Consider the following 7,559-nt stretch of genomic DNA (forward strand, 5'->3'; position numbering starts at 1 on the left):
TCCTCGGTTGCAACACTCACTACCGAGTTCCAAACTGCCTCTGGAAGCAACGTCAGAACTGTTCGTCGGGAGCTTAAATGGGTTTCCATGGCTGAGCAGCCGCACACAAGCCTAAGATCACCATGTGCGATGCCAACCATTGGACTCTGGAGCAGTAGAAACGCGTTCTCTGGAGTGATGAATCACACTTCACCATCTGGCAGTCCAATAGACTAATCTGGTTTTGGCAGTTGCCACGAGAACGCTACCTACCCGAATGCATAGTGGCAGCTGTTAAGTTTGGTGGAGGAGGAATAATGGTGTGGGGCTTTTTTCATGGTTCGGGCTAGCCCCCTTAGTTCCAGTGAAGGGAAATCTTAACGCTACAGCATACAATGACATTGTAGACAATTCTGTGCTTCCACCTTTATGGCAACAGTTTGGGGAAGGCCCTTTCCTGTTTCAGCATGACAATGCCCCCGTGCACAAAGCGTGGTCCATACAGAAATGGTTTGTCGAGATTGGTGTGGAAGAACTGGACTGGCCTGCACAGAGCCCTAACCTCAACCCCATCGAACATCTGTGGGATGAATTGGAACACCGATTGCGAGACAGGCCTAATCGCCCAACATCAGTGCCGATCTCACTAATGCTCTTGTGGCTGAATGGAAGCAAGTCCCCGCAGCAATGTTCCAACATCTAGTGGAAAGCCTTCCCAGAAGAGTTGAGGCTGTTATAGCAGCAAAGGGGGGACCAACTCCATATTAATGCCCATGATTTTGGAATGAGATGTTCGACGAGCAGGTGTCCACATACGTTTGATCATGTAGTGTATCTTTCTATGAGTATTTTTTTTTTTTTTACAATTGCATAAAATATAGCTCAGTATGTCTTATTTATTTTATACAGTCTTTTTTGCTAATCTTCATCAAGGGTGTCAATAATTATGGACCCCACTGTATATAGATAGATATGTAATTAAAGCTCTAAAAGGTCATCCCTAGTGCTTGAAAGTCAGCCTACATTCTGCCCCTGTTAAAGGCAGTTGAACCCTCCAATCTGAATAACTACAGGCCTATTTCTAAACTATCGATTCTAGATAAAATCTTGGAGACCCTAGTGTCTAATCAATTAAATAAATATGTATGTGTCAATTACATTTTATCGAAGTTTCAATCAGGTTTCACATACCAGCATGGTAGCTCATGGTTCAAGAGTTACCTGTCAGATAGAACTCCTTGTGTCCAGTTTGATGGCAAGACACCTGATATGTTAACTCTCCAGAAGGGAGTGCCACAGGGCTCTGTACTTGGACCCCTGTTGTTATGTTGGTAGAAATGTGTCAAATGTGAGTTTTCATTTTTATGCTGATGATACAGTCATTTATTGTTGCGCAGCAACACTGATTAAGGCCTTTGAAGATCTGCAGTCTGCCTTTACGATTGTTTAGGGTCAGCTCTGCCAACTGAAGTTGCTTTTAAATGCTGATAAGACAAAGTTAATGGTTTTTACATTTTATTTACATTTTAGTAATTTAGCATACACCTATCTGTGAGCGACTTACAGTTAGTGCATTCATCTTCAGATAGCTAGGTGGAACAACCACGTATCACAGTCATAGTAATTACATTTCTCCTCAGCAAAGTAGCTATCAGCAAAGTTAGAGCTAGTAAGGGGGAAAAAAGTCAAGTGCGAGTGTTTCTTCACGAAAGGCTGTGTTATTTTTTTAATTTAAAAAAATGAAACCTCAGACTCTTCCAAATAACAAACTATCGCCTATGCTCACGACTGTATTTTGCTGGCTGTGCCTACGGCACTTACAGAGTTGGGTAAAAAAGCGTTCCAAGTTTTCTGGCCCTTCCACTTGGAATGAGCTACAAAAGGACATCAAATTGCAGGAGCTCATCTCTTTGAATGAGTTTTAGCTAGGGTAAAAACTATGGTGGACAATGAAATTGGGGACTGTCAATGTTTTGACCCCTAGATGCACCACACCTCCCCAAAGAACTCTTGCCTGCTCAATGTGTAAATGTATGATTTAAACTGTAGTGCTTTGTGTTTTATTTGTTGTAAATGTGTTTTGAAACTTTGTGTACTGCTATTTTGGCCTGGTCTCTTGAAAATGAGATTTTTAATCTCAATGAGACTAACCTGGTAAAATAAATAAATACTTTGTAAGTCACACACCACCATCTGCATTTTCTTGGCTGAGATTTTGTTTTTATTACCATGTTTTTATTTTACTAGACTGAGAGCAGTGTCTTCTTTTTTATGTTTTGGATCATACTGTAGCTAACCTAATTACTTTCTTACTATGGCTTATTCACCTTCTCTTTGCTAGCCTAACGTACAGTGAGGGAAAAAAGTATTTGATCCCCTGCTGATTTTGTACGTTTGCCCACTGACAAAGAAATGATCAGTCTATAATTTTAAATTGTAGGTTTATTTGAACAGTGATAATCCAGAAAAACGCATGTCAAAAATGTTATAAATTGATTTGCATTTTAATGAGGGAAACAAGTATTTGACCCCTCTGCAAAACATGGCTTAGTACTTGGTGGCAAAACCCTTGTTGGCAATCACAGAGGTCAGACGTTTCTTGTAGTTGGCCACCAGGTTTGCACACATCTCAGGAGGGATTTTGTCCCACTCCTCTTTGCAGATATTCTCCAAGTCATTAAGGTTTCGAGGCTGATGTTTGGCAACTCGAACCTTCAGCTCCCTCCACAGATTTTCTATGGGATTAAGGTCTGGAGACTGGCTAGGCCACTCCTAGACCTTAATGTGCTTCTTCTTGAGCCACTCATTTGTTGCCTTGGCCGTGTGTTTTGGGTCATTGTCATGCTGGAATACCCATCCACTACCCATTTTCAATGCCCTGGCTGAGAGAAGGAGGTTCTCACCCAAGATTTGATGGTACATGGCCCCGTCCATCGTCCCTTTGATGCGGTGAAGTTGTCCTGTCCCCTTAGCAGAAAAACACCCCCAAAGCATAATGTTTCCACCTCCATGTTTGACGGTGGGGATGGTGTTCTTGGGGTCATAGGCAGCATTCCTCTTCCTCCAAACACGGCGAGTTGAGTTGATGCCAAAGAGCTCCATTTTGGTCTCATCTGACCACAACACTTTCACCCAGTTCTCCTCTGAATCATTTAGATGTTCATTGGCAAACTTCAGACGGGCGTGTATATGTGCTTTCTTGAGCAGGGGGACCTTGCGGGCGCTGCAGGATTTCAGTCCTTCACGGCGTAGTGTGTTACCAATTGTTTTCTTGGTGACTATGGTCCCAGCTGCCTTGAGATCATTGACAAGATCCTCCCATGTAGTTCTGGGCTGATTCCTAACCATTCTCATGATCATTACAACTCCACAAGGTGAGATCTTGCATGGAGCCCCAGGCCGAGGGAGATTGACAGTTCTTTTGTGTTTCTTCCATTTGCGAATAATCGCACCAACTGTTGTCACCTTCTCAACAAGCTGCTTGGCGATGGTCTTGTAGCCCATTCCAGCCTTGTGTAGGTCTACAATCTTGTCCCTGACATCCTTGGAGAGCTCTTTGGTCTTTGCCATGGTGGAGAGTTTGGAATCTGATTGATTGATTGCTTCTGTGGACAGGTGTCTTTTATACAGGTAACAAGCTGAGATTAGGAGCATTCCCTTTAAGAGTGTGCTCCTAATCTCAGCTCGTTACCTGTATAAAAGACAACTGGGAGCCAGAAATCTTTCTGATTGAGAGGGGGTCAAATACTTATTTCCCTCATTAAAATGCAAATCAATTTATAACATTTTTGACATGTGTTTTCTGGATTTTGTTGTTGTTATTCTGTCTCTCACTGTTCAAATAAGCCTACCATTAAAATGATAGACTGATCATGTCTTTGTCAGTGGGCAAACGTACAAAATCAGCACGGGATCAAATACTTTTTTCCCTCACTGTATGTACGTGTGTGTGCGTGCGTATGTGCGTATACGCTTGCATGCATGCATGTACAGTTGAAGTCGGAAGTTCACATACACCTTAGCCAAATACATTTAAACTAAGTTTTCCACAATTCCTGACATTTAATCCTAGTACAAATTCCCTGTCTAAGGTCAGTTAGGATCACCACTTTATTTTAAGAATGTGAAATGTCAGAATAATAGTAGCGAGAATGATTTATTTCAGCTTTTATTTCTTTCATCACATTCCCAGTGGGTCAGAAGTTTACATACACTCAATTAGTATTTGGTAGCATTGCCTTTAAATTGTTTAACTTGGGTCAAATGTTTCGTGTAGCCTTCCACAAGCTTCCCACAATAAGTTGGGTGAATTTTGGCCCATTCCTCCTGACAGAGTTGGTGTAACTGAGTCAGGTTTGTAGGCCTCCTTGCTCACACATGCTTTTTCAGTTCTACCCACACATTTTCTATAGGATTGTGGTCAGGGCTTTGTGATGGCCACTCCAAATCCTTGACTTTGTTGTCCTTAAGCCATTTTGCCACAACTTTGGAAGAATGCTTGGGGTCATTGTACATTTGGAAGACCCATTTGCGAACAAGCTTTAACTTCCTGACTGATGTCTTGAGATGTTGCTTCAATATATCCACATAATTTTCCTTCCTCATGATGCCATCTATTTTGTGAAGTGCACCAGTCCCTCCTGCAGGGATATAGGATTTGTTTTACTGTGGATATACAGTGGAGAAAAACAGTATTTAGTCAGCCACCAATTGTGCACGTTCTCCCACTTAAAAAGATGAGAGAGGCCTGTAATTTTCATCATAGGTACACGTCAACTATGACAGACAAATTGAGGAAAAAAATCCAGAAAATCACATTGTAGGATTTTTAATGAATTTTTTTGCAAATTATGGTTGAAAATAAGTATTTGGTCACCTACAAACAAGCAAGATTTCTGGCTCTCACAGACCTGTAACTTCTTCTTTAAGAGGCTCCTCTGTCCTCCACCCGTTACCTGTATTAATGGCACCTGTTTGAACTTGTTATCAGTATAAAAGACACCTGTCCACAACCTCAAACAGTCACACTCCAAACTCCACTATGGCCAAGACCAAAGAGCTGTCAAAGGACAACAGAAACAAAATTGTAGACCTGCACCAGGCTGGGAAGACTGAATCTGCAATAGGTAAGCAGCTTGGTTTGAAGAAATCAACTGTGGGAGCAATTATTAGGAAATGGAAGACCACTGATAATCTCCCTCGATCTGGGGCTCCACGCAAGATCTCACCCCGTGGGGTCAAAATTATCACAAGAACGGTGAGCAAAAATCCCAGAACCACACGGGGGGACCTAGTGAATGACCTGCAGAGAGCTGGGACCAAAGTAACAAAGCCTACCATCAGTAACACACTACGTCGCCAGGGACTCAAATCCTGCAGTGCCAGATGTGTCCCCCTGCTTAAGCCAGTACATGTCCAGGCCCGTCTGAAGTTTGCTAGAGTGCATTTGGATGATCCAGAAGAGGATTGGGAGAATGTCATATGGTCAGATGAAACCAAAATAGAACTTTTTGGTAAAAACTCAACTCGTCGTGTTTGGAGGACAAAGAATGCTGAGTTGCATCCAAAGAACACCATACCTACTGTGAAGCATGGGGGTGGAAACATCATGCTTTGGGGCTGTTTTTCTGCAAAGGGACCAGGACGACTGATCCGTGTAAAGGAAAGAATGAATGGGGCCATGTATCGTGAGATTTTGAGTGAAAACCTCCTTCCATCAGCAAGGGCATTGAAGATGAAACGTGGCTGGGTCTTTCAGCATGACAATGATCCCAAACACACCGCCCGGGCAACGAAGGAGTGGCTTCGTAAGAAGCATTTCAAGGTCCTGGAGTGGCCTAGCCAGTCTCCAGATTTCAACCCCATAGAAAATCTTTGGAGGGAGTTGAAAGTCCGTGTTGCCCAGCGACAGCCCCAAAACATCACTGCTCTAGAGGAGATCTGCATGGAGGAATGGGCCAAAAAACCAGCAACAGTGTGTGAAAACCTTGTGAAGACTTACAGAAAACGTTTGACCTGTGTCATTGCCAACAAAGGGTATATAACAAAGTATTGAGAAACTTTTGTTATTGACCAAATACTTATTTTCCACCATAATTTGCAAATAAATTCATTAAAAATCCTACAATGTGATTTTCTGGATATTTTTTTCTCATTTTGTCTGTCATAGTTGACGTGTACCTATGATGAAAATTACAGGCCTCTCATCTTTTTAAGTGGGAGAACTTGCACAATTGGTGGTTGACTAAATACTTTTTTCCCCCACTGTAGATACCTTTGTACCTGTTTCCTCCAGCATCTTCACAAGGTCTTTTGCTGTTGTTCTGGGATTTATTTGCACTTTTCGCACCAAAGTAGTACGTTCATCTCTAGGAGACAGAACGCGTCTCCTTCCTGAGCGGTATGACGTCTGCGTGGTCCCATGGTGTTTATACTTGCGTACTATAGTTTGTACAGATGAAGGTGGTACCTTCAGGAGTTTGGAAATTGCTCCCAAGGATGAACCAGACTTGTGGAGGTCTTGGCTGATTTCTTTTGATTTTCCCATGATGTCAAGCAAAGAGGCACTGAGTTTGAAGGTACGCCTTGAAAAACATCCACAGGTACACCTCCAATTGACTCAAATGATGTCAATTAGCCTATCAGAAGCTTCTAAAGCCATGACATCATTTTCTGGAATTTTCCAAGCTGTTTAAAGGCACAGTCAACTTAGTGTATGTAAACTTCTGACCCACTGGAATTGTGATACAGTGACTTATAAGTGAAATAATCTGTCTGTAAACAATTGTTGGAAAAATTACTTGTGTCATGCACAAAGTAGATTTCCTAACCGACTTGCCAAAACTATAGTTTGTTAACAAGAAATGTGTGGAGTGGTTGAAAAACGACTTTTAATTACTTTTAATGAGTTTTAAACTTCCGACTTCAACTGTATGTATGTGTGTGTTTATGGTTGTGTTTGTCAGTCTGTGTAAATACCTAGAGGAAATGGGACACCGGATGGCTGGAACCCTATGTTGGGAAGGTGGTGGGGTATGGTTCTAAGAAAAATTGAACATATAGACTAGCTGCTATAGGAAATAAAAAAAAATATTAAAAAGAAAAAGCTCCTTCTCTTCTGAGTAAAAATGATACGCTTTATTCTTCCCCTATCTTTATGATCTATCAACTCTTCATCAACTCTGCATCATTTAGTCCTTCCCTAAATGCAGTTGAATGAAATTATACTGAACAAAAGTATAAACGTAACATGCAGTAATTTCAAAGATTTTAATGAGTTACAGTTTATATAAGGAAATCAGTTATCATGCTGAAACATGAGGTGTTGGCGGCAGATGAATGGCACGACAATGGGCCTCTGGATCTCGTCACGGTAGCTCTGTGCATTCAAATTGCCATCAATAAAATGCAATTGTGTTCATTGTCCGTAGCTTATGCCTGCCCATACCATAACTCCACCGCCACCATGGGGCACTCTGTTCACAACGTTGACATCAGCAAACCGCTCGCCAACATGACACCATACACATGGTCTGCGGTTGTGATGCCGGTTGGACTTCCTGCCAAATTCACTAAAACGA

Source organism: Coregonus clupeaformis, chromosome 5 (genome assembly GCF_020615455.1).
Source record: "Coregonus clupeaformis isolate EN_2021a chromosome 5, ASM2061545v1, whole genome shotgun sequence".
Taxonomy (NCBI): Eukaryota; Metazoa; Chordata; class Actinopteri; order Salmoniformes; family Salmonidae; genus Coregonus; species Coregonus clupeaformis.